Here is a 27,573-nt window from a genome sequence, read left to right as displayed (position 1 = left end):
AGAATTATTATTTTTGTTGTTGTCTTTTACTCTAAATATAGAGTCTTCCAAAAATAATTTTGACTTTAGTATATGGTCTTAAGCTTAAAACAATGATTTAATATTACCTGTACTTTAACAGATTTTATTGCTCTGAAGTAGCATTTTTTTTTTTTCTTTTTGCCATGTTGCATGGCATGCAGGATCTTAGTTCCCCTACCAGGGATTGAACTCATGCCCCCTGCAGTGGAAGCATGGAGTCCTAACCACTGGACCACTAGGGAAGTCCCAGGAGTAGCATTTTATATACCATTTTTGAGCTCTGGTTTTTGCTTTAACTTTCAGTTAGGCAGAGCACATATCCATGTCACTTTTCCAAAAAGAGTGCATCAGTGATTTATTATAGAATCCCCTGAATATTTGAAAGGATATATGGTTTTGTTAACATGCCCCACAAATGAAAACTGATAGGAGGTAAGAAACATAATTCTGTCAAGGATCACACAAGAAATCACTGCCAACCAGGAGCCCAGACTCTAACTTTGTCATTACACTTCAGCTGCTGGTCCTTGGTCCTCTTTTCTCTTTGTGCAGGTACGTTTGTGGAGCCAGGTTTGGATCTTTATATCCCTCCTTGCTAAAGTGCATCATGTACTGTTTGGCCTGCCACCAGGCTACAAGTCGCCTTAAGTCCTTCCTAGGGCTGGACCCTGGCCTCACAGTGCTCGCTGGGCAGTATCAGGGCCTCCTGGTGCTGGAAGCAGCCAGAGGAGGAAGCTGGTGCCATGACAGGTGGACCCCTCAGGTGCCAACACCTGGAGAGCCTGCTAGCCTGTTTTCTTAGCACCACTGATGTCTGCCCATATCTTTGGGGGCTTCCTCTGGGCTCTCAAATTATTATTAACCACATATGGCTTCATGCTCCAAATCCTTCAGGATGTGTGTGTTCAACCCACATCTTAAGTAATGATTTGACATGATGTCTTTAGTGTATACTATAGTCTTGTCATAATGTTAGTTGCTTTACATTGATTGCCTTATGCATTCATCCAGATATCTTATTATCTTCATGACAGTTGAGGAAACTGAGACTGAAGGAGGATATGTCACTTGCTCAGAGCCGCTTGCCTGGTAAGCAACAGAGCCTGCATCAGGGCCAGCATTCTGACTCATGACCCTTAATCTCTCTCCCCTGCAACCCCCAAGCTATATACCTTCTTGCGTATAAAGGACTGTGGCTACATAGCCTCCAGTGGCTCATCCTGGGTCCCTGCACTGCCTTTAGCCTCCCTGAGATAGCTCCTTGTCTAGTTTATACATACAAGATGGGGCTCAGGCTTTCTGGGCTCCCAGCAGTTTTAGCTCTGTGGGTTCCCCCTTAATCCCCCTCCCATGAAGGACGGAGCAGTGAAGGGGCTGCCATACCTTCAACCTGGGTTTCAGTTTCAGGCTGAGAGCAGACACACCCTCATCCCGGGGTCCCAGGGCTCACCTCCCTCTAGTTTTTATTGCTTTGGAAAGGAGGATTGAGGGGAATAGTTTACAGGATTGAGAGGAGCAATAAAGTTTGCAAGAATTTCTGCCTCTTACTTAATAAATCTTAATGTCTCCCCATGCACCCATTCACCTAAAAAACCCCACATACACACACATAGAAAAATGGAAGGGGGGAGTTGCAGTTTCAGGTGCTATCATTGAGCAAAAAATCTCATGAATTCCATCCACATGACCCTCGACCCGACCTGTGGAGTTCTTTGAACAGGGAGCAGAGTGTGTGGCTGGAAGCAGCTTCAGGGGACATTCAAGCCTCCCTGTGCTGCAGGGCTCACCCTGGGGCCACCACACTCCAGGCCCTGGGCTTGCTCCAAGTTCTCTAGGGTCTGGGGAGATGGGGCGTTGGCTAGCATGGGGCAAAGTAGAGTAAACCATCATCAACCCAAATCCCAGAATATGCCTAGGGAGTCAAGCAAGATGCAAAAGCACTGATGGTAGGCTTGAGAGAGAGAAATTTAGTTCTTGGCTTGAGGAGTTTAAATTTCAAGTAGTGATTTATACACCTGCCATAATAGTTACACTAATTGAACAGTTCTAAGTCAAGACATTATTCTACACTCTACATGTGTTCATGAAATCCCTTCAAGGTAAGTACTGTTATTATCCCCATCTTTTAGATGTAGAAACAGATGTTCAGAGAGGTGAAGTTACTTACCCAAGGTCACACAGCTGTAAGGGATGGAGCTAGTATTCAGCTGGAAACAGTTGACTTTCAGAGCCTGTGATTTTGAGGGCTTTCTTGGCATTGACCTTGGCTCAGTGGTACCAAGCATTAGGACCTCGGAAATTCAGATTAGGGAACCAGCATCCACTGAGTCCCTCCCTCTGTGTGTCAGGTAGTTTTGATAAATTAGCCCTTCCAGTGTTCACAGTGAACTTTGAGATGGATTATAATTCTCTTTATTCAGATGAGGAAGAAGGTTCAGAGAGATTAAAGCCACCAAAACTGGGATTCACAGGGTGGCCTGACATCAAAAACTGTAACATCCCGTTGTCTCAAAGGAAGAGGTAATTTGTGCTTATGGAGATTAGGGAAACAGTGGACTTCATTCATTCATTCAATCAATACTTCCTGAGAACTTTTCACATCATCTCTCCTCCTGGGAAGCTAAGATATTCAAAGCCCTGGAGCTACAAAGACATAAGAAATTGGGGCTGTCCTTGGCCCCTTTGAATTCTAATCTCCAGTCCTGGAAAGCCCCAGTGTATGGCCTTTGAGGACTTCTAAGGAGGTATAGTTCCCCACACTGCTGACGGCCATGACACCTCTTTCTTTGTCTTGCTGTAGTCATCACTAGAAACTAAACTTGAGCTCACCGCCCTCACTAACCCCGAGGTCAGTTGTATGCTTGTGTAGAAGGGTAGGTGGGAGACTTGTCTTCTGGGTGGAAGAGTTAATCTTGAGAACCTTTCTTAAACCGGCAAATGTATTGAGGATCTGAACAGAAACTCACTTCATTTAACCTGGAGAGGAGGGGGCCATTTGTGAAGGATTGAGAGCTCCAGGGAGGGTTGGGGTCATTGGGAGTAAAGGGCACACATTTTGGGGGCAGGGCAGCCAGTGGGGAGTCCCTACCAGTTTTGTATCTCTCTGATCCCTTGAATCCAAGTCCTTCTCTTTAGCGATCTCTCTTTCTTTATCTAAGATTGTATTTACAAATACCTTCCCCCAGGTATTTGCCAGGAATACTACATATACTTTCAAGTCAGCTCAAAGCTTTCAGTAAGACAAAATCTAAACTTTTAGTTATGATTCCTAAAACTCAGTTTGTTCTTTTCTTCTTTCTTCCTTTGAAAGTATGTTTCATTTTCTTTGCCTCTGTGTGGAGAAAAAAAACCCAGTGAAGTAGTGGGATTATAGCTTTAAACATATAAACATGTCTTTATATATTGCTGTGCATATAAATCGTGTCCATCAGCATACACACCAGGAAGATCCAAGTGGCTAATTAACAGTTTGACTCATTTCTTTATGATAAGACAATATTGTAAACAGTGTGTACATCATATATAAACTAGGATTACATGCCAAAATATTAATTCAATATACATGTCTATCTTCATAACAACAAAGGTATTCTAAAACAGATAGAAAGTTATTTTAAAATGGTTGCATGATGAGTGATTTTTTTTCATTTTACTCTTGTAAATTTTTTTAAAGGCTCATTTATATAACAAATATTTATTGAGCAACTACTGGACAGAAGGTTGGAACTAGAACAGGACAAAAAGAGGTCTCTTTTTCATGGATCTGATGGTTTAGTTATTAGCGTGTTGTTTTATTGCCAATAAATACAAGGGAGACTATAATCCAAAATGATAAAAGTTTTTAATAGGGGATTAGCTCCTCAATACGTTTGACCTTTAATGAGGCTGAAATGCAGTATTTTGATCCCTTTCTGAGGAGAGGAAGATGCTGATATCAAGGATGGCGATTTTCTTGCCTTCTAGGCGGAGAGAAGTTGGATATGCTGAAAACTCTTTGGCACCAGAAGACAAGATAAGGAAGGTGATGAAATCATGGTGCACTCAAGTCATCAGCAACAAGACAGCAGATATTAGAGGCATCCAATTATAGGGGCCCCTGACTCAGGCTTCCTCCTGGTTCACTGTCTCAGAGCCAGCTGAAAGGTTGGTCTTGGAAGTCCATCTGTAAAGATGGTTGATGTCCAACTAGCAAAAAGCCCAAAAACATCTTTTTGAAACTGCAAAGTTGATCATGTCATACTCCAACCACTTACATCATTTCAGTGGCTTCTCATTGCTATTGGGCAGAAGACCAGAATCCTTAAGCCGTCCTACAAAGTCTTACATAATATGGATGTTGCCTGCTTTTCTCATGAGTCTCCTCCTCATTTTCTGGGTGATTCAATTGCACACATCATATAACCCCTTGCCTTAGGCTTTTGAATATCTATTTCCTTTACCTGGAATAATCTCTCACCTTGCCTCTTCACTTTATCTAGTTCATGTTCTGCATCTTTTAGGTTGAAGCTCAAGGATCACTGCCTTAGACAAGCCTTCCTTGATATCCTGGACCGGGCCAATTCCCCTTATTATGTCATTTAATAGCACTGTGTGCATCTTCTCCAGAGCACGATCACACAATTGTATTGTTATTTATTTGATTAATGTCTTGCCTTTCCTGTGAGGGTAGGGTTAGTGTCTTTTATTTTCCCTTTCATCATCTATTCCCTTAGAGCCTGGAACTGTGCCTGGCATTGTATAGACCCTCAGTAACTGGTTGTTGAATATGCATGAATAACAATGAGAGTTTAATGTTCTCGTTTAAGGTAGCATAACCTAACAGGACAGGCTGCCCAGGGGTCCATTTGGGGAGAAAAACTGAAGAGGACATCAGGATGAGTGTCTGTCCACTAGACACAGGAAAGAGAACCTGAGAATAGATAGTGAGACTAAAGACCACTCCTGCCTGAATGGGTAAAGAGCCCCTTCCCTCAGTCATAAAATTTAGGGCTGAGTTCCCTGGGTTCTGTTATGAGTGATGAGAAGAAAAGTATGCCATGCTCAGTTTCTTCTCCTAAACATCTTCCAGTAACATGCTAGGTGGTGGAATCATGGTGCACTCAAGTTGTCACCAACAGGGCTGTAACTAAGAAGGCTATAGCTAAGTTGAGTGAGTGAATGTTTCTGAAAACTAGAAAGAGAGGGGTAAGGCCAGTGAGGAGACACCACACCCACTTTAAGGAGAACAGCTTTGCTAGTGACATTGGAGTCATGGTCAAGTGGGTTCCTTCTAGGCTGCCATTGTCAAGGGAAGCTGGGCTGACTGAGTGTGTAAAGGTTAGCATTTCATGAAAAAGTAGGTTAAGGGGGAAGACCTTTGTGGATCTCATACTGAGAGAGGAGAATCCCTCGTTATTCATAAACATAATGGTGATAATAAATACCACTTTCTGAACATCTGTCTGGGCACTTTAAAACTTTACTTTTACTCTTCAGAGCAACTTTAGATGTTCAGTTTTATTATCTGTACCTTATAAGTAAGGAAACAGAGGCTCAAAGAGGTTAGGTGGCTTGTCCAGGACTCCATAGCTGCTAGATGACAGAGCTGAGACTCAAAAGTGGCCTGTGGCTGTAGCCATGCTCCTTCTTCATTGACAGAACTGGCTCTGGGGGCTGCCCATGAAGGCAGATGAACTTTTCCATCAGGTCCTTTAGTAGAAATAAACCACATGAACCTTGCAACCTGCTTCTCACCAGGTGCATTCTCAAGGTACTGGGCTTTCTTCCTCCTCAATTCTCTTCTATGTTAGTGGGAAGTCAGCACCTGGAGGCTTCAGAAAATCACAGTGGAGCTTTGTGTCCATCTGGATTTCATGGCATGTACATTTTGATAAAAGTATCCAGAATCTATCTATCTATCTTCTATTTAATAAGGTGCCATTAAATAATTTTCTAATTCGATGATGGAAATTAAACTTTCCATATGTAAAGTAGGTAAAAGATACCTTCTTTAATTATTTAAGTAATATCCAAAGAGGTAAACATCAAAAGAAGCTCAAGTTGTAACACAGAGAAAAAAAACCTTTAGGATCAGCAACTTTTTAAAGGCATGAAAGATGGTCTCAGACACACACCCAAGCTATGCTTAAGGCTTAATTTTTTAAAATATTGCAACTTTACTGATGACAAGATCATTTATAATGCTGCTATATGTCCATGGCATACTCTTAACCACCCAGCATACCTGTCATATTTATATACAAGCTTCTTATTACTATGGGGTTTCAATGAGGAAAAATCAATTAATTGGAAGCCTGGAAATTAATAGGAAGGACTGAGATACTGATGAGTTTTTCTTTACCATAAGCATGGCTGGCTCAACAGTAAGCTCTTGAATACAGCAAGAGAACAGGTGAAATTTTCGCCATTAAACGCTAACTGCCTCCATTATTTAATAATCTAATAATCTGCATTATTTAGTCAGAACAAAATCTTCTCCTCTCTGGCTTCCCTCTTTTAACGTATGAGCACTTCTGTGCCCTATTAGTCCTTTCTTGACTCTGAAATATTTTCTACCTAATATCTAATCCTTTTTCTCTCCTTCTCAGGCAAACTTTTCCTAAGTGTCAGACACCGTGCTGGGCGTGAGAACACATAACAACTCTCCAGGATCCTACCTTAGAGCCTCTTTGGTCTGATGGTTTCTTCTCTTAAGCTTCCAAAGGCAGAGCCTGGGAAAAAAGATGCTCTCAACTCCCACTAAACCAGGCCGCCCTGGCCATTTAACAAATCATAGCCCTGGTCCTGGTGTTCACTCCCCAAATGATGGGTTAAGGGAAATCTGTTTCTTCCTCCAGATGTTTCTGCTGTTGGATTAGGTGATACAGAGGTAGCTCCTAATGTGGGGAATGGAGAGGTAGTGGTTTATCAGATCACTGTCTGGCTCTGTTTTTGCTCTCAGAGAGAGAGTGAGAAGTACTAGATACTATTGGACATCTGATTTGATGAGAGAGAGAGGTGCGATGGACTCATCTCCTTGAACAGGGTATAATGAGTACAGATGTTGTCAAACACATGTGGTGTATGGCATACAGTCATGCAGAGGAAGGCCACGTATAGGTCAATTGCAAATTAGAAATTAAAAAAAAAACAACTTGTTCTCTGCAGCAAATGGTTTGAGAAGCACTATTTTATAGGACAATGATTAAATAAACTCCTGAAAAAAATTCAGTTGGTTACTAATTTTGGAAATAAACGGAATCTTCTATCCTTATCTCACTCATAGATTTATATCTCACAGCATATTAAGCTTCTAAGAAATTCTCCATTATAGAAACTTCTTTAGTTCTGTTTAAGCTAGTGTTACTCTAATTGGGTTTGGCATGAAATATTTTTCTCCCCTGAATGCCTTACCCTGTGGGAAAGGTAGAGAGAAAGAGCCCTCTAAGAGTGGGGGATGTCAGGCAACTCCCCACATGCACTCCACACCTCCAGGAGTAGAACATCTGGTTTTCCCAGTTGAATTTTGATATCACACAATTCTCTTCAAGCTTTGTCTGCCAGACACGGCCTTGAGCCCCAGATTCTAGGACTGGAGAAAGCAGGCAGAGACAATTCCTCATTACCATCAAGGTTTGCAGTATTTGAAAAGAGACAGCTCCAAGTTCAAGACTTTATGATGAGGCTCTATGATATGGAACTGTGAAAAGAAAATCAAGTCATTCTTCCTCTGGGCATCTGTCTATGTATTCCTCTCCTTCTTTCCACAATAATTATTGAGCCTTTAATGTGTGCCGGAGATTGTACTAAGAAGTTAAGGGTATAGTTGAAAATAAAATGAACTGTATTCCTACTCTTTTTTTTTTTTTTTTTTTGCAGTACGCGGGCCTTTCACTGTTGTGGTGTCTCCCGTTGTGGAGCACAGGCTCCAGACACGCAGGCTCAGCGGCCATGGCTCACGGGCCCAGCCACTCCGCGGCACGTGGGATCTTCCCAGACTGGGGCACGAACCCGTGTCCCCTGCATCGGCAGGCGGACTCTCAACCACTGCGCCACCAGGGAAGCCCTTGTATTCCTACTCTTAAGGCACCAATAATCTAGTGGGGGTCATAGACAAGTAATCAAGCCATTTTGCTAACACACATTAAATGTATGGTGGAGAGAATGTACACAATTTGTAAGGTTGAAGAAAAAGCCAAGAAGACTTCTCAAAGGAAGAGACAACCAGGGTGAGTACTGAAGGATGAAGAGAAGAGAAATCAGCCAAGGGAAGGGAGGCAGAGATGGGGAGGAATTTCCAGGAAAATCCTTGTTTCCCAGTGGCATCCTTGTGCACTCTAGTGACAGAAGGATGCTTCTGAACCAAGGAGGCCACTCTGGCTCAGGTGGAACCTGATTTCCATTTCTTCCCCAGGTGCTTCAGAAAACCCAGTTTCCTGCCTTCAGTGCCAGAGTATAGAGTCCTTACAGACAGTTTCCAGTCACGTTCCTGCTGAGGGAGGTGATGACTTTTTAATGGGACTCTCTTCAACAGCAGGGGTCAGATGCACCAGCACTTTTCTTATGAAAAATTAATTGAGCTCCAAGGTCAGGACGTGATGAGTGAGGCTCGTTAGAACAAATGATGTTTTTGGGTAAAAAGCCTTTTTGTCCTTTCAGGATCTTGCCTAAATTCAGTAATTATGTCTGACTCACACTTTAAGCAAACAAACCAGTGAAATATGGGTGCTCAGAGATGGGGGAAGAGGTGGAGGAGATTCAGCTGAGCCTTGCTGGGATTTTGTTTCAGCAGGAGTCTTGCAGAAGGACTAGGCTCAGTCTTCTCTGGCTATATTTCTTGTGGTACATACTGCGAACATTGATGTTTCCATGTTAGTGATCACTAGCTCTTAGAGAGGCCTCATACATAGAAGGGTTCAGTAAATGTTTGCTGTCATTATTGCTATTATCATTGTAGTGGAAATTATGTTTATCTCCCTAACATCCACTTTTATAAAAATCCCAATTTTTATTCAAATATCAACACCTTTTCTATCCAAGTCCATAGACTTTGTGGGGAAAAAGATTGAATCCTGTATATGGTTCAGGGCTATTTTAATTAGTAAAGCCACATTTCCTGGCCATGGTGATTGGTTCAGGGCTGGGCTCACGGTCCCATTTGGACTCATGCAATGAGAAGAGATGTTTTCTACGAGTTTCTGGAATTGTACTTCCTAATTGTTGTTAGAGAGCTTCTAGTAGCAATCCCCTCCCCATCTGTCTTGGTATAATTCGAGAAAGCATGGATCTTTGGTAGTTGTTGGCAGCCATCTTGTAACCATGAAAAGCAACCTGCCTTAGGATGAAGCTGACACCATGGGAAGCAGAAGAGGGATGGAAATGATGAGATTGTTGAGCTGCTGAATCAAACCAACACTTACCTACATCAATACATTCATTATTCAATAATAATGCCTTCACTTTTCACCAATGTATCCTCTTTATAGTAAAAAAAGAAAACAATTTGAGTAAAAATTTCCTATTATTTACAACTCAAGCCATCTTAAATGATAGAGAACTTGGTACATAAATTGAGGCATTGTTAATAACAAACTCTAAAATGTGAAATGCGTTGAGGTGGGATGAAGGGCATAGTAGAGGATCCACTTGGTCAGTCAGCTTCCTCTTACACTTTGGGAAGGAGACTATCAAGGTTGTAGTGTTAGTGGCCTTGGTAGGAAAAATAGAAATGCTGGTGCATGAATATGAAGCTTCTGTAAATAAGAATGTTTAGGTTGCAGGTGCCCTTTCTAAACACAGAAAGAGAGGAAAATACAACTCTGTTTTAAGAGCATAACCATTCTAGTTAAGCCAACTTGAGTTGGGTTTTGTGTTTCTTGCAATAGATGCCTGTTAATCATAGCAATCATCTAAAAATCTTGTGTATCCTGCTATCAGAGCGCTTAGAAAAGTAAACATTCGCTCACATTTCTGATTACCCTGAGTGTCTTCACACTATTTATGTCTTGCAGGCAGGAACTGTGAAAAGTATCTCAGCACCTCCAGCACCTAGTATAATGTTTGGCACATAGGAGGTGCGCGTATCTGCTTGCTGGATGAGTGACCTCAATTAGATCAAAGGTTAGTGGATGAAATACGGAGATGGTTCACCCATCCCATTAATATTAGTGCCATCTTTCATGTGGAGAACTCTGTGGCTGAGGATGATTCTCCACAGATCTATCCCTTTGGAGGATTTTCTCCCTCCCTCCCTCCCTCCAGTCTGAAGGTTCTCCCCAATCTACTCCCATTCCCTCTCCCTTTTATCCTTTACAGGTGTGTCACCCAATCAACCTCTTGCACGTTTGATTCCACCTTGGTGCCTGCTTCTCAGAGGACATACACTGATACACATCACCTTGGCTCTTGAATGGCTGGTCTAACAAACTGTGGAATGTAAGTGTGATGCTCTGTATACCTTATCCCACGCTCAAGGGAGCCAGGAGCTGCCCTTCTCGGTGTTTGCATCCAGGGCAGGCATTTTCTTGAGCAAATGTGAAAAAAGGAAGAGGACAAAAAACAACAACAACAAAAAAACAGCCGTGGGCAGCAACTGAGAGAGAGCAAGGCAGCAGCAAATAGGAATCGAAAGGGAATTATACAAGTTCGTTCCTTTTTGCATGCTGTGTTTTTAACAGGGGATCAGAATGTGCTGTGAAAGCTTTGAGGTAATACAGTCTGGGGGTTCCCTGGGCTTTGTCTTCAGATCATATCCCTTATTATTGACTCATTTCTTTTTTTTTTTTTTTTTTTGCGGTACACGGGCCTCTCACTGTTGTGGCCTCTTCCGTTGCGGAGCACAGGCTCCGGACGCGCAGGCTCAGCGGCCATGGCTCACTGGCCCATGGGCCCAGCTGCTCCACGGCACGTGGGATCTTCCCGGACCGGAGCACAAACCCGTGTCCCCTGCATCGGCAGGCGGACTCTCAACCACTGCGCCATCAGGGAAGCCCTTTAACATCTTTATTGGAGTATAATTGCTTTACAATGCTGTGTTGGTTTCTGCTTTATAACAAAGTGAATCAGTTATACATATAAATATGTCCCCATATCTCTTCCCTCTTGCATCTCCCTCCCTCCCACCCTCCCTATCCCACTCCTCTAGGTGGTCACAAAGCACCGAGCTGATCTCCCTGTGCTATGCGGCTGCTTCCCACTAGCTGTCTATTTTACGTTTGGTAGTGTATATATGTCCATGTCACTCTCTCACTTCGTCCCAGCTTACCCTTCCCACTCCCCGTGGATAACCCTTTCTTTACAGTGTTGTTGAGAAGGTGAAGTAAGGCAACATAGATATGAAGGGTCTAGCACAATTCTGGCCACGTGGGGAGATGCTCAGTGATATTAAGCATTGCTCATCAAGGGGGTAAGTTTTGGAGTATGGGTGCAGCAGGGAGCAATCTGAGTGTTCTTGTTCTGCTACTCAAGAAGGGTGATGGGTCGGGAATGAACCTGTGGGTTCTTTGGCCACTGACCTCTTCCCTTGGCCTCCAGGTTCTTTTGCCAAAAATTAAAATAAATACAACCACTTTAAATTCTATGCCTTCCCCTTATTTTTGGAGAACCATGATAAATATTTTATCACATATTTGGATTCTAATAAAGGATAAGCTGACGTTTTAGAGCTAAAGATAGTGTATGTAGTCCAGACCGCTCCACGGAGCATCTGCAGAGGAGAAAACTAAGGCATAGTGTAGGGGAACAGTTAGCTCAAGGCTTTGGCAGAGCTGGGTGGGCTTCCCTGTCCCCTTGTCTTGGGGCAGTGTGACGTTGCTTCAAATGTACCAGCCTCATTCAGAATTAGACTAATCATTTTGGAATGAGTTCAGTCTGGCTGGTTTGAATAGGAACTCTGTTTTCTGGGAGCCTGATGTCCTCCTTTGGGGCCTTCTGTGATCTTAACAGCATGAATTGCTCTGTCTTATTCCATGCTCCTAGTACACCTTGGGTATTGTCTTCTTAATGTCTGCAATGCCTCTGTTTTCCCTTCTCAGCCATGGCAGGGGCCGTGCTCTGCTGAGATCAGTACCTCTGTGCCTGGACTAGATTAGGGCTCTACTTGCCCATTTGCAGAACGTGTTGAATTCATAGATTTTATGCGGATGGGTATCTCAGGGAGTATTGGGCAGCAGGGAAAAGGGTGTGGGTAAAGTACAAGTGGTTCACTTCACTTGTTTTGGGAAGGACTTCCGGGTTATAGACACACTCGTAAGAAAGAACTTCAGCCAAGAGGAATGAGAGGCAGGAGAGCCTATCAGTTAAGAACCCAGAGCTAATTTGCCTGAGTTTGAATTCTAATTCTACCACATACTAGCTGTGTGACCTTGAGTAAGTCACTTAGTCTCTCTGTATTTTGTGCAGGAAGAGGACCCGCAACCAACAGTCAGGCAGCTGGGATGTGGGCAGATGTTTATGTCAACATGCATATGTATATTATAAATGCAAGTATATATGTAGACTTGCGTGTGTATAGACAGCTGTGCATTTATATGTATGCTGGCACCTAGAGTTCTCACACATTGTCACTTCAAAGTTGTTTGGTGAGTTTGGTAACATCAATCATTCACTCAATGAATAAACATGTACCAAGCACCTATAAGGTGGCAGACCCTGTTAGGAGATGAGGAGAGAGCCATGAATTAAACATGTTCCCTCACTTTAAGGTATGCAGTCTATCATCAGTGAGTAACTGTGATGCTGTATGTTAAGGGCATGGGCAGAGTCTCTTGGAAGTGTAGAAGAAGGTGTGAGCAATTCTCACAGCAGAGCGGAGGGAGGGCATGAGAAGCAGGTAGGGTAATGCTTGAGTTGTGTCATGATGACAGGAGCTGTGTGTCGGGAAAGAACTGGGAAGGAGGATGATTCAGGTAGGGAAGAGTGACAGAACGAAATGGAGTGATTGAGAGTGCAGGTAATGGAGGTGATTTGGGGACTTCCTTTATATGAATTGTTTTTTCCAAATGGCTGCTAAGTTGTTAGAACATAACTACTTATTAAGGTGTTTGGATCTAGCAACTTAGTAAAGGGAATAGGTTTTCCTTTTGACCTAGGGTTGCAGTGAAATTATTACTGAGACAAGTATGTCATAAACTGAGAAAATGTAGGAAATTCTACCCTAGACACAAGCATGAAGATATTTTCCAGTGCTTTTTCCCTATACCAAAAGGTTGTTCTCAGCTCTATTCACATGTGTAGTATCGATACTGTGACAATTATCTTTGACCAAGAAGGAAAGTCACAGGTCATTATAGCTGCAAGTACACATTTATTTGCACAAACCACACACCCATACACACCCATACACACATACGCAGAGGCAGGCAAAGTGATTTGGCCATGATGGGAACTTGGGAGGATAATTAAATTTGAGAAATGAAAATGATTAAATGTCAATTAGGATATCATTTCTAGAGAAGTGGGCATCCGTATCAGGAATTTCCAGGGAGGAATGATTTTCTCAACAATGTGGCTTCCCTTGAGGAAAACAAGACTTGAAGCTTTCCTGACCAGTGGGCGAGTTGTACCTTTTGGGTGGATGACAAACGCATACAGAAATCCCATGGACCCTGATGTTCTCCCAGGATTTCTCACCTTTGCGATCTCATCAGCTTCTCCAACATATCCTCAGTGTTTCCAGAATGAGACCACATCATCCTGGCTTTGGGCTGAGTTCTGTCCATTCTGATTCCTTGCAATATGCTTAACCTTCCACCATTCTATAAAACTGTCCTGTAGCTCTTCAAGAATCTTAAGCAGCTGTCCCTCTTGATACTTGTGTTTTCTGTGAAGAGTCTTCAAAGTTGCTGCCATGATTGGTGTCAGAAGCCAGATCTGGATCCCTCATTAAGTGGCCTCAAAAATCCCACACAGGGAAGCATAGTTAATGGGTAACATCAACAAAATCACCTATTGGAATATATTTTCCTTTTCTTCTGGAGTAATGCACATCCTACCTTGCACATCTTGTCTACCCACTCTATTTATAGACCTGGGAGCTCAACTCTTTAATGGGAGTCTTGATTAAAAAAAAGTCCACCTCTTATTCTACAGCATTTCTTGGCCCCAACCTAGTTGGTGTTCTAACCACAGTTTATCCCTGGTCTTGCTTTCAGTTTTTGAAAGTAATTACCTATGTCTTCTTGAAACATCATTGAATTAGACAACTCTCTCCAGAGAAACAGAACCAATAGGATATATATATGTATACATGTGTATATATATATGTATATATATACACACATATGAGGAATTGGTTCACATGATTATAGAAGCTGAGAAGTCCTGTGATCTGTTGTTAGCAAGCTGGAGACCCAGAAAAAAGCCAGTGATGTAATTCAGTCCAAGTTCAAAGGCTAGAGAACTAGGGGAGTTGATGGTATAAATCTCAGTTCCAGGGCAAGAGAAGACTTATGTCCCAGCTCAAGCAGTGAGGCAGAAGAAAAGGGTATGATTCTTCCTTTCTCCACCTTTGTTCTCTTCAAGCATTAGTGGATTGGATGATGCTCTTCCACCTTTTCGAGGGCCATTTGCTTTACTGAGTCCACTGATTCAGATGCTAATCTCATCCAGAAACACCCTCACAGACACACCCAGAAATAATGTTTCCAAATATCAGGGCATTCCATGATCCAGGGATGTTGGCACATAAAATTAACCATCATGATCACTTTTAGATTTCTGGGATACCTGGCATTCCTGGTTATATTGCTATTTCTCTGAGTGCTCCTCTCAGGCTCTCAGTGACCCTCCTCTGCCCTTTCTGGGTCCTTTTCCTCTTGGTGGTCTGAACCATTGGTCTATGACCACCAAGGAGGCTGATTCAGAGAGTATATCTCAAACCTCTGACTTTTCTCCTAACTTTTTGACTTCCAGATGGGTTACACCATTACCTGCAAGCTCCAGAAGTGATTTCACGTTCATTATCTCTTGCTAAAACTTGCTCCTTTTCCTGAATTGCTGCCACTGTTAATGGTATCCCTGCCTTCTTTGTCTTGGAGCTTTAAAAACTCAGTGTTATCTCTCATTTCTTTCTTTACCTTGTTTTTGATCTCCAATGTATTAACAGTCTCCATATTATACTGAAGAATAAGATTGGTCCACCTCCATCTCCTCTCCTTCTGTCTCTCTGTCTTTTCCAGTTTTATTGAGAAACAATTGACATACATCACTGCATAAGTTTAAGGTGTACAACATGATGGTTTGATTTACATATATTGTAGAATGATTACCACAATAGGTTCAGCTAATATCCATTTTCTCATAAAAATACAATAAAAAGGAAAGAAGAAAAAAATAAATGAAAAAATTTTCCTTGTGGTATGAACTCCTAGGATTTGCTCTCTTAACAGCTTTCATGTGTAACATCCAGCAGTGTTAATTATATTTGTCATGTTGTACATGACATGCTTAGTACTTATTTATCTTATAACTGGAAGTTTCTACCTTTTGACCACCTTCCTTCAATTCTTTCTCCCTTACCTATTCCCCACCTCTGGTAACCACAGGTCAGATCTTTTTTTCTTTTTTTTTTTTTTTAATTTAGATTCCACATACAAGTGAGATCATATGTTTTTTTTTCTTCTCTGTCTGACTTATTTCACTTAGCATAATGCCTTCAAGCTCCATCCATGTTGTCAAAAATGGTAAGATTTCACCATTTTTTATGGCTGAAAAACTTCTTTATCCATTCATCTATTTACTGATGGACACTTAGGTTGTTTCCATGTCTTGGCTATTATAAATAATGATGCTGTGAACGTGGGGGTGCAGATATTTTTTCAAGTTAGTGTTTTCGTTACCTTTCATTACAAGGAAATATACCTGGGATATATATCCCAAAGTGGAATTGCTGGATCATATGTTTGTTTTATTTTAAATTTTTTGGATCCTCCATATTGTTTTTTATAGCGGCTGTGCCGATTTACAATCCAACCAACCCAAGGGTTCCATTTTCTCCACATCCACACTATTTGTTATCTCTTGTCGTTTTGGTGATGGACATTCTAACAGGTGTGAGGTGATATCTCACTGTGGTTTTAATTTGCATTTCCTTAATGACTAGTGATACTGAGCATCTTTTCATGTATCTGTAGGCCTTTCACATATCTTCTTTGGAGAAATGTCTATTCAGGTCCTTTGCCCATTAAAAAATTTTTTTTTTTTTTTTGCTACTGAGTTTTTGAGTTCTTCATATGTTTTGAATATTAATCCCTTAACAGATACAGGGTTTGTCAATATATTTTCCATTCTGTAGGTTGTCTGTTCTCTTTATTGAAGGTTTCTTTTCTTGTGCAGAAGCTTTTTAGTTTGAAGTAGTCCCACTTGTTTATTTTTGATTTTGTTGCTTGTACTTTAGGTGTCATATCCAAAAAGTCATTGTCAAGACCCATGTCAAGGAGATTTGTTTCTATATTTTCTTCTAGGAGTTTTATGGTGTCAGGGCCTGCATTTAAGTATTTAATCCATTTTGATTTACTTTTTGTGAGTGGTGTAAAATATGGGTCCAGTTTCATTATTTTACATACGGATATCCAATTATCCCAGTACCATTTATTGAAGAGATTGTCTTTTCTCCATTGAATATTCTTGGCTCACTTGTCAAATATTAGTTGATTGTATATGCTTGGGCTTATTTCTGGACTCTTGATGCTGTTTCATTTGTCTATTTGTCTGTTTTTATGCTAGTACTATACTGTCTTGATGACTATAGCTTTATAGTATAGCTTGAAATCAGGAAGTGTAATACCTCCTGCTTTGTTCTTTTTCTCAGGATTTCCTTGGCTATTCAGGGACATTTATGGTTCCATATAAGTTATAGGAGTGTTTTTTCTGCTTCTGTAAAAATGCCATTGGAATCTTGATTGGAATTGCATTGAATCTATTGATGAGTTTCAGTACTATTGACATTTTAACAATATTAATTCTTCCAATCCATGAACATGAGATACTTTTCCATTTTTTTGTGTCTTCAATTTCTTTCATCAATTTCTTATAGTTTTCAACATAGAGGTCTTTTATCTTCTTAGTTAAATTAATTAATAAGCATTTTATTTTTTGATGCTATTGTAAATGGGATTGATTTCTTTATTTCTTTTTAAGAAATGCCCTTATGAATATATAGAAATGCTACTGATTTTTGTATGTTAAGTTTGTATTCTGCTTTTACTGAATTTATAGATTAGATCAAACAGTTCTTTGGTTGAGTCTTTAGGATTTTCTATATATAAAATTATGTCATCTTCAAATAGAGACAATTTTACTTCTTCCTTTTCAATTCTGGTACTTTTTATTTCTTCTTCTTGTCTGATTGCTCTGGCTAGGACTTCCAATATTACGCTGAAAAGAAGTGTTGAGAGTGGGCACCCTTGCCTTGTTCCTGATCATAGAAGAAAAGCTTTCATTCTTTCACCATTGAGTATGAAGTTGTCTGTGGGCTTGTCTTCTATGGCCTTTATTATGTTGAAACATGTTCCTTCTATGCCTAATTTGTTAATAATTTTTATCATGAATGGATGTTGAATTTTGTTGAATGCTTTTTCTGCATATATTGAGATGGCCATATGATTCTTTCATTTCATTCAATTAATGTGATGTATCACATTGATTGATTTGCATATGTTAAACTGTCCTTACGTCCCAGGAATAAATCCCACTTGATCATAATGAATGATCTTTTTAATGTGCTGCTGAATTTGGTTTGCTAGTATTTTATTGAGCTTTTGCATCTACATTCATCAGAGATCCTGGCCTGTAGTTTTCTTTTTTATTGTGGCGTCTTTGTCTGGCTTTGGTATCAGGGTGATTCTGGCCTCATAAAATGAGTTTGAAAGCATTCCTTCTTCAGTTTTTGGAATAGTTTGAGAAGGATAAGGTAACTCTTCTTTAAAATGTTTGGTAGAATTCGCCTGTGAAGCAGTCTGGTCCTGGACTTTTGTTTGGGGGGAGGTTTTATTTAAAATTACCAATTTAATTTCATTACTGGTAATCAGTCAGTTTATATTTTCTATTTCTTTCTGGTTCAGTCTTCAGAAATTGTGCATTTCTAGGAATCTATCCATTTCTCCTAGATTGTCCATTTTGTTGGTGTATAACATTTTGTTGGTGTATAACATAGTAATTCCTTATGACCTTTTGTATTTCTGTTATGTTGGTTTTAATTTCTCCTCTTTCATTTCTGATTTTATTTATTTGGGCCATTTTTTTTTCTTATTGAGTCTGATAAAAGTTTATCAATTTTATTTTTTCAAAGAACTAGCTCTTAGTTTCATTGAATTTTTTCTAAACTTTTTAAAGTCTCATTTTATTTCTGCTCTGATCTTTCCTTCTACTAATTTTGGGCTTTGTTTGTTCTTCCTTTTCTAGTTACTTTAGGTAACTAAAGTAAGTTTAGATCATTTTTTTGAGATTTTTCTTGTTTGCTGAAGTTAGCTTGTATTGCTATGAGCTTCTCTCTTAGAACTGCTTTTGTTGTCTCATAGATTTTGGATCATGTGTTTTTGTTTTCATTTGTCTCCAGGTGTTTTTTAAAAATTTCTTCTTTGATTTCTTTGGGGACCCATTGGTTGTTGGCTCTGCTTTTCTGTTTGAACCATGACGGAGAGTCCCAGTCCCATGTTCTAATCTCATCTTCCTCTACTATCTATGCACAAGTATCCTCCGCCAAACTGTACCTCCATGAGTATCCTATTTTATCACGTTGTATTTCATGCTTGTTTCTTCTCCAGTATAAGTTTTGCCTGACTCTTTATTTTCCACTTAAAACTTTTCCTAACCTTTGAAACTACCTCATATTCTCTATCATCCACAGAAACTGTCCTAATCTTACTATCTTCCTCCTTTGCACTTTATAATATTACCTATCTCCTTAAAAATCAATCTGTAAACTCACAGTGTGGTTGGAAGGAATAATAAACAGTATACATAGAAAATATCTCATAGAGTACCTGGCACATAGTAGGTGACGAGTGAGGGCTAATTCTATTTATTTTCCATCCCTGGAGCATGTCAAGAGCTCTGTAAATAGTGCTCTATGTCTTCAAATTTTCTAGATCTGGAAACGAGGCCAGAAGGCTCAGATGATTCATGTTTCTAAGAAGTCTCTTCTTTTCTGTGGCTGAGGGATGCTCCTGGGACATCATGATCTTTGTTTTCTGGGTTCCAATTCTGGACACAAATTTTTGTAAAGGCATGTACTTGTGAGATGATAGTACCAATGGTTTTCAGTTATAAAATGTTTCCTTTAATCCCATCAAATAATTTGAGGGAGTTGTGGATTCAATAAATAGCAATGGATCTAATTATTAATATTGGATCTAATTTATAGCAACGTCTCAAGTTTGCATCATGCTTCGCGATTTCTGGAGTAGTTTTTCTCATTGGAAGCTCCCAGCAGCCCTTGCTGTGAAATAGTCAGTGTGGTTGAGGACATTCTGCTGGTGATGACACTGAGGCACAGGTGGCTTGTGTGAGACATCTAAAGGTCACAGTGAGTAATTAGAACTCACAGATCTTGACTCCCAGGCTAGTGCCCCTCTCTCTGCACTCACCAAGAAACAAAGTAAAAAGGAAGCTTGGGGCTTCCCTGGTGGCACAGATGGTTGAGAGTCTGCCTGCTGATGCAGGGGACACGGGTTCGTGCCCCGGTCCGGGAAGATCCCACATGCCGCGGAGCTGCTGGGCCCGTGACCCATGGCCGCTGAGCCTGCGCGTCTGGAGCCTGTGCTCCGCAACGGGAGAGGCCGCAACAGTGAGAGGCCCGCGTACCGCAAAAAAAAAAATAAAATAAAAATAAAAAAATAAAAAGGAAGCTTGAACTTGTCCCGTGCAAAATCCAGCTGATCAACATCTATTAGTTAATCCCAAATCTGTCCCTTCTTGATTGCTCAGGTGGTAGCTGCTGCTTTGCTTTATCCTTCCCTGCCCATCTTTCTACCTCTACTGGTGCACCTACTATCCCTCTCTAGAATCCAGGATGCTGATCACAAAGGTCAGATACAGGAAATAAACCATGTTTGCTAGTCGTTGTATTTGTCTATTCTTATATAACAAACCACCTTAAAACTTAGTGACTTAACACAGCAACAATCTATGTTTTCTTATAATTCTGTGGGTTGGCTGGGAAGTTTCTCTGCTGGCTGCAACTGCGCTCACATAAGTGACTGCCTTCAGCTGGGGGTTCAATGAGCTGGAAGAAATTTTATGGTCTCATTCTTAAGTCTGGCAATCGGTGTTTTAGATGGATGTCATCTGGTATGATTGAGTTTACCTCCATGTGAACTCTTACCTTTCGTAGGCTAGACTGGTGGTCTACATGATGGTCTCAGGGTAGCGATCCAAGAGCACAAAGCCAGAGAATGCAAGGTCTATTGAGGCGTGGGCTGGGATCCTGCACAGCATCACTTCCACTGATATTCTATTGGTCAAAACTGTCACAAGGCCAGCCTAACTCAAGCTCAAAGGTAGGGGAAAAAAACCACCTCTCAATGGCAGGAAATTCACATTCGTATTGCAAAGGAGAAAAGAATGAATTGTTGGGGCTATCTTTGGAAACAGTGGTGCATGGAATCATTGTGTATTAAATGAGTTTGAGAGAGTGGGGCTGGCTTCCTCACTCTTCCATGCAGCAGGAGCTTCCTTTAGGGCTCATCTGGCATCACCACATGTATTCTCACCATCAGAGGCTTCTATCTCTTTGCTTCTACGTGGCAACCAGAAAGCATCACTGCCCCTATCCACCCTGGATTAACTCAGCCCTGGGCACGGAGGACTGATGCACACTCTCTTGGGAATTAGCTAGTGTATTGGTCACCTTTTCTTGTACCCTAGTGACATGGTTTGGTGTGAAACCCATTGGAATTAATCATCTTTAAAAACGTAGTCTCCACTGGATCCATCACAGGTTAATGTGATTCTCTGTTTTGTGGTTCGGGGCAAAGAAATGCTTTTCCCACCTACTGTTATGCTCTTGAGCACTGCTGTTCTTTAGGGAACCCAAAGGAAGAGAAGTTTTCATTGGTTAAGTATCTAGATAATTTAAGGTTCCCTTGTCATACCGTCAAAGGGCTCCCCATTTCACCAATATTTGAATTTGAGTTTTAAATTACTTATTTTTTAGTGAATGCAAGTATCTTTTACTTTCTATAACTGATCTCTCTCGTTTTCAAACCGCCAGGAACTCTTTCGGTGAACAATACTTTTTCTTGCCAATTAAGGATATATCACCCATTTAAAACCTGACCTCTCTCTTTTCTGGTTGATGACTCAGGCATCATGACGATCTTTCTCTTTGCACCTAGTTTTCTATCCTTCCTGTCTTACTTCATTGCTAAGAGAGCATGTGAATGCCGTGGAGAGTTTATGTATCCTCATGGTGACATTTGGCATTCTGATCTACGTGTTTCAACTCCTGCCCACTGGGATTTATTCCTCCTGGAAGGCATGAAGAGGAAGACGTTAGTCTTTAAACTTTTGTTCTTTACCTTCTTTTGTCCCCCTTTAGCACAGGGATGACTGAACCCTTCCTGTGTGGAGACACTTCCCTTCACCATTTTCATGCCTCTCCATGTTCAAGACATACTATATGGTTATTCTTTCCAAGTTTTACTTCCTGATATGTAAACATGTAGTTTGGGGAGGTCTAAGAAAGCCTTTTTCTCTCCTTTGAAAGCATAACTCTTAAGACTATTTGCTGTAGACTTATAAGTCTGGATTGAAATTTGGAGTTGAGCAGTGAAAACTGTTTTCCCTTTCTTGGTAGCAACAAGCCAGCCATATGGTTAGTCTAAAGGGCTGCAAAGAAGCAAAATCTCTAAATCAGTTGATATTTCACTACCTTTCATAGCTTTGGGGAATTAGCTCATTCAAATAGCATTTCTTTTTTCTGTAAGTTGTCACACATTTACTCTGCTAGAGCCGATTTTTCCCATTCCTTTCCATATATTTTGTTAAGGACACATGTTTAGTGGTAATTGTTATTTTCCATGTGTACATCTTCATGAAATCTCAATATTGGTAGGAGAAGCCTACATAGCACTGTATCAAACACACTGAAGTCACTCAGTAAATCTTTAAAGAAACCATGGTGGGCTGCTCAAAACTATATAGAGCAGTTATATATATAGTCTCTATTGTTCTCCAGTACATAGGATGCCCTGCACTTAAACAATATTTGTTGATTGATAGAAGTGTGCAGCAATGTATGAGCCCCACTTGCACGTAGTGCAATGCAACAATGCAACATGCAATGCAAAACATGTTTTGTGGAAACATGGACTTTTAAGGGGATCAATCAAGTAGCCTGACTATGGGATGATCAACTCTATCCCCATTCTATTTTGGTCTCTCTCCCTCTCTTTTAGGAGTCTTTCTGCCTGCATGCCCAGCTGATGGACTTGGCCTGACTCACTGCCTCCCTCTGGGGGGCTGGGGGATTGCTTCCCACTACAATGTGCTCTCTTTGGGAGATTTCAATTGCTTTTGAATTAGTTATAGGTTCAAAAGCGAGTGGCTCCCATTATTAGAATGCAGGTTTTAAAATTACTTTGTATCAAGTTGCCAACTTGGCATCATTAACCAGTCATCAGAGAATTCAGCATGGTCAGGGGGAAAATAGACTTCTGAAAAAATAAAGCAGAAATGAACCAATATGGTCAAGGAGTAAAGGAAATGGCCTTTGAAATGTCTTTCACTTACCTAGCCATGCCTTGTTTATTTTACCATCTATAAAATGGAGACAAAACTTTGGATTCCCTTCTTCAGAATAAGTTGAGTAGTCAATGATATGCTATGTAAAACAATTCACTGAGTATAATACTCCACTGGATTTTCCAGATTTGTCAACATATTTTTAGTAAATCTTATGTTCTTACGCACACACAACATACCTTATGCCAGATATCAAAGGAATGTGTCTGGTATAAATGGCATTATTTTCCAGCTTTATGGATGTAAAAGTGACAAAAAAAATTGTTTATATTTAAGGTGTACAATATGATGATTTCATATACGTATATATTTTGAAATGATTACTACAATCAAGCTAATTTACGCATCCATCATCTCACATAGTGGTAGACCCTCCCTAAACTCAGATGAGAGATTACTGTGATGAAAATCATGACCACATACTTAGCCTCAAGACTAGTATTGAATAAATTTAAGTCATATCACAAAGAGAATAGTCTCTAATCAAAATGCAAATAGATAGTCAACTATTACCGTAAATATAAACATATACATGCTAGTTTCCTATTGCTGATCTGTAATCCATCTACCTCCCTACTTACCTACTGACCTACCTACCTAATATCTCCCTGTATTGATTTTCTATTGCTGCTGTAACAAATTTCCATAAATATAGGGGTTTGAAATAACAACAATTGATCATTTATCTTCTTCAGGTCAGAAGGCCAAAATGAGTCTCACTGAGCTAAAATCAAGGTGTCAGAGCCTTCCTTTCTGGATGCTCTTAGAATCTATTTTCTTGCATTTTCCAGCTTCTAGAGGTTTCCTGTATTTCTTGGCTCATGGCCTCTTACATCTCCAAAGCCAGCAACAGCTGATTAAGTCTTTCTCACTTTGCATCACTCTTACATTGACTCTTCTACTTCTTTCCTCCATATTTAAGAACCTTGTGTTTGCTCTGGACCCACCCAGGTAATACAGAATTATCTCCCCATCTCTAAGCCAGCTGATTAGCAACCTTAATTTCACTGTAAACTTAATTCCCTTTTGCCTTGCAACCTAACATATTCAGAGGAAGCTGACATCTTTGGAGGACCACTATTCTACCTACCACTGCCCCCATGTATAAATGAGAGGAAACTCAATATCATTATGCTGGCAATTCTCCACAAATTAATTTTGGGTTAAATGTAATTTCAGTGACAATCCCAACAGGATTTTTTTTTGTTTGTTTATTTGTTATTCGACTTGATAAATTGATCCTAATGTTTATATGGGTGAATAAAGGCCACGCATGATTCTTTGTCATGTGTGCTTCCTGAACACAGCCTCTTCCTCATGGCAGATGCTTCTTCAAAGCCAGCAGGGGATAAAGAGATGCTAGCAAGATGGTGTTACCCTCTATATAATCATATAAACAGAATCAAAAACAATATAGTAAAAATTTAAGACATACAATGTTTGGAACCAAGCTTACCAGGCTTCAAGACTTATTAAGATATTAGTAATTAAAATAGTGTGGTATTGTCTCACAGGTAGACATATTAGATAGATGTAACAAATAGAGAATATCAAAATAGATTCACGTATATAAAAATCAAATTGGACTTTGACAGAGATAGCATTTATGTCACTGAGAAAGAATGAGCTACTCAATGTATGGAGCTTGAACAATTGGCTAACCATGAGGAAAGATAAAAGTAAATTCTTACTTCACTATGAAACTATAAATTCTAAGTTCATAATAAAAGCAAACTTGAAAATGTTTAGAATATCTTTATGATTTTGAAGGGAAAATTTCTTAACAGGACTCAAAATGTACAGAGTATAAAGAAAAATTTTGATATATTTGACTTCAAAATTAAAATATATATATAGACATACTATCATAAACCAACTTAAAAGATCATTCACAAACTATCAACTCAAAATCAACAAAGGCTAAAAATCCAGAATACAACAGAGCTTCCTACAAATCAACAAGAAAAATGAAAGCTGGTCAGTAGAAAGAAGGGAAAAGGACATGAATAGTTAATTTAGCTATTTATAAGAGGAAACCCCCCAAACAATTAACATATGAAAAGCTCAACCTCATCGTACTCAAAGATATGGAACAAAGCACTGTCATTTCATAAGGATTACATCAGTAAAAATTACTTAGTGTGATTATACTGTGTGAAGATGTAGGGAATCAGGAGCTCTCCTCTACAAAACATGTATGCAACCAAACCACTTCTGAGAGCAAATTGGCAATATGTAGTAATGTCGAAGATGCACGTATACTTGGACCCAGCTATGTTACTTCAAGATACATTTTCTAGAGAAGCTGTTATATATGTACTGAGGAAGTATAAGGGTAGTCTCTACAGCATTTGCTTTTTAATGTCTAAGAAGTGGAAATACATCCTTTTTGAAGGGTGGAATGGAGAAGTTGTGGTTTGTATAAGTATTGAAATTCTGTAAAGCTGTTAATATATCAAATCTCAAAAACAACATTGAGTGGGAAAGGGAGTTGCAATAGATTATTGTATTGGTTTTACCACAAACTTAGTGGCTTAAAATAACACATAGTCATTATTTCACAGTTTCTGTAGGTCAGAATTGTGATCATGGCTTAACTGGGTTCTCTGTTTCAGTATCTCACCAAGCTGTATCCCAAGTATCAGCAAGGGCTGCAGTTCCATCAGAGGCTCTACTGGGGAGGGATTCACTTCCAAGCTCTTTCAGACTATTGGAAGAATTCATTTCCTTATAGCTGCAAGACTGAGGGTTTGGTTTTTTTTTTACAGGAGGTCACCTTCAGCTCCTAGAGGCCACGCATGATTCTTTGTCATGTGTGCTTCCTGAGCACAGCCTCTTCCTCATGGCAGATGCTTCTTCAAAGCCAGCAAGGGATAAAGAGACTCTAGCAAGATGGTGTTACCCTCTATATAATCATATAAACAGAATCACATACATCACATCACCTTTGCCTCATTCCATGGGTTAGAAGGAATTTGCAAGCCCTGCTCATACTTAACGGGAGGGGATTGTACAAATGTATGAATACCAGGAAGTGGTAATTATGGGAACCACCTTAAACTTTGTTCCCCACAATTTTGTATCATTTATGTAAATGTTTCAAAACACAAAAACACAGACAGAAACCTGCTTGAATCTCCAGGAAATTATACTGAGTGAAAAAAGCCAACCTCCAAAGGTTGCATGATATATGATTCCATTTATAAAATATTCTTATAATGACAGAATTATAGAAATGAAGAACAGATTAATGGTGGCCAGGGGTCAGGTGTAAAGGGAGACAGAGAGAGGAAAACAGAGGTTGGTGTGGGTATAAAAAGAACAACAAGAAAGGTACAGAATTGGGATATTATATTATATATGGTTTTGCAATATGTTAACGCTGGGGGGAACTGGTCATAGTACATGGTATCTCTCTGTATTATTTCTTAAAACTGCATGTGAGCCACAATTATCAAAAATGAAAGGTTTAATTAATAAACTTCAACAAATAAACCACAGAAAAATTAAAAGAAAACAAAAAACCCAGTATGAGCCCTGAATGGTGAGCATAAAATAATAAGACAAAAATAAATGGAGAAAAACATTGCAAAGAGCTGTTGACCTAGGAAGTTAATTTACAAAAAGATAATTAAAATCATTATTGGGGAGAGTAGAGAGTAGAATTGCTCCGTAGAAAATGAAGTCACTAATTTGGAGGGCAAAGTTGAGAAACTCAAATACAGAGGAAAAGAACAAACATTAAATGACTTAATTAGTTTATACTAATCATTAAGCTTCTATTTATATTTCCTTATATAGGAAACCTATGAATATTGCTTCATATATTATATGTATGATTTATATGTATATCTTCTGTTACATTTCAAATAAGACATGTGACTATTACTCTATAAGGTAATATGCCAAGTTATTAATAGTGATTTTCTTTGAAATCGTACTCTTATTAGTGATTTTAATTTTCTATTTTATGCATTTAGATACACAATTTTCTACCATGAATATGTATTAATATTAGATGAAAAAATGATTAAAATCAGTATAATTTTGTGCATATTACACATCTGTAATTATGTAAAAATACATACAACAAAGACCTGGAAGGAAATATTGTATACTAAATGTTAGCAGTGGCTCTGCCTGGGGGATTGGGATTTAGTTGTTTTTATTTTCTCCGAGTAGCATTGTTCAGTCTCCAGATTTTATACAGTGATCAGATGTTCATTTATAATCTAGATAAGTTTAAAATTAATATATACATTTTATAGATACTATATGATAGCAAATATGTAAAAATATACACTACTAATTGATGGGAAAGAAAACAATAAAAGATCAGAATATTATAGATGACTTTTTTTATTCTTTCAGCTTTCAAATATTTTCAAAATTTGTATCATGAACATATATTGTTTTGATAATGGAAATACCCCAAAGAAAATAGAAGTGATTAATTAACTGTTATGGAGAAAATTGGGTATGGGGAAATTTTTTCTAAACATAAAACAATAAGAAATCATAACATAAAAAAGAAATATTCAAATATCCAATTAAAACACAGGAAAATATTTAGCATCCTTAAAAATAATTTCAAAAATTGATTTTTTTGGACATAGAGTCACTTCGTTCTTTCTGTTATGTTTCAGTCAGTTTTTAGACGATTGAACGTTTCCTCCTTATGATGGAATAATATGCATATGTTAAAGATCTCATTTGAGAAAATATATAATAAAATAAGAAAATGTAATCGTCTGTAAAAAAGAAGAAAATATCCTGCATTTACAATTTGTCTGAAACTTACCTATGTATATATTTTTATGAATTAAGAAAGTG

This window comes from Delphinapterus leucas, chromosome 15 (genome assembly GCF_059928025.1).
Source record: "Delphinapterus leucas isolate spDelLeu-1000000601 "Yukka" chromosome 15, BTC_Dleu_Yukka2, whole genome shotgun sequence".
Taxonomy (NCBI): Eukaryota; Metazoa; Chordata; class Mammalia; order Artiodactyla; family Monodontidae; genus Delphinapterus; species Delphinapterus leucas.
This window is presented reverse-complemented; position numbering follows the sequence as displayed.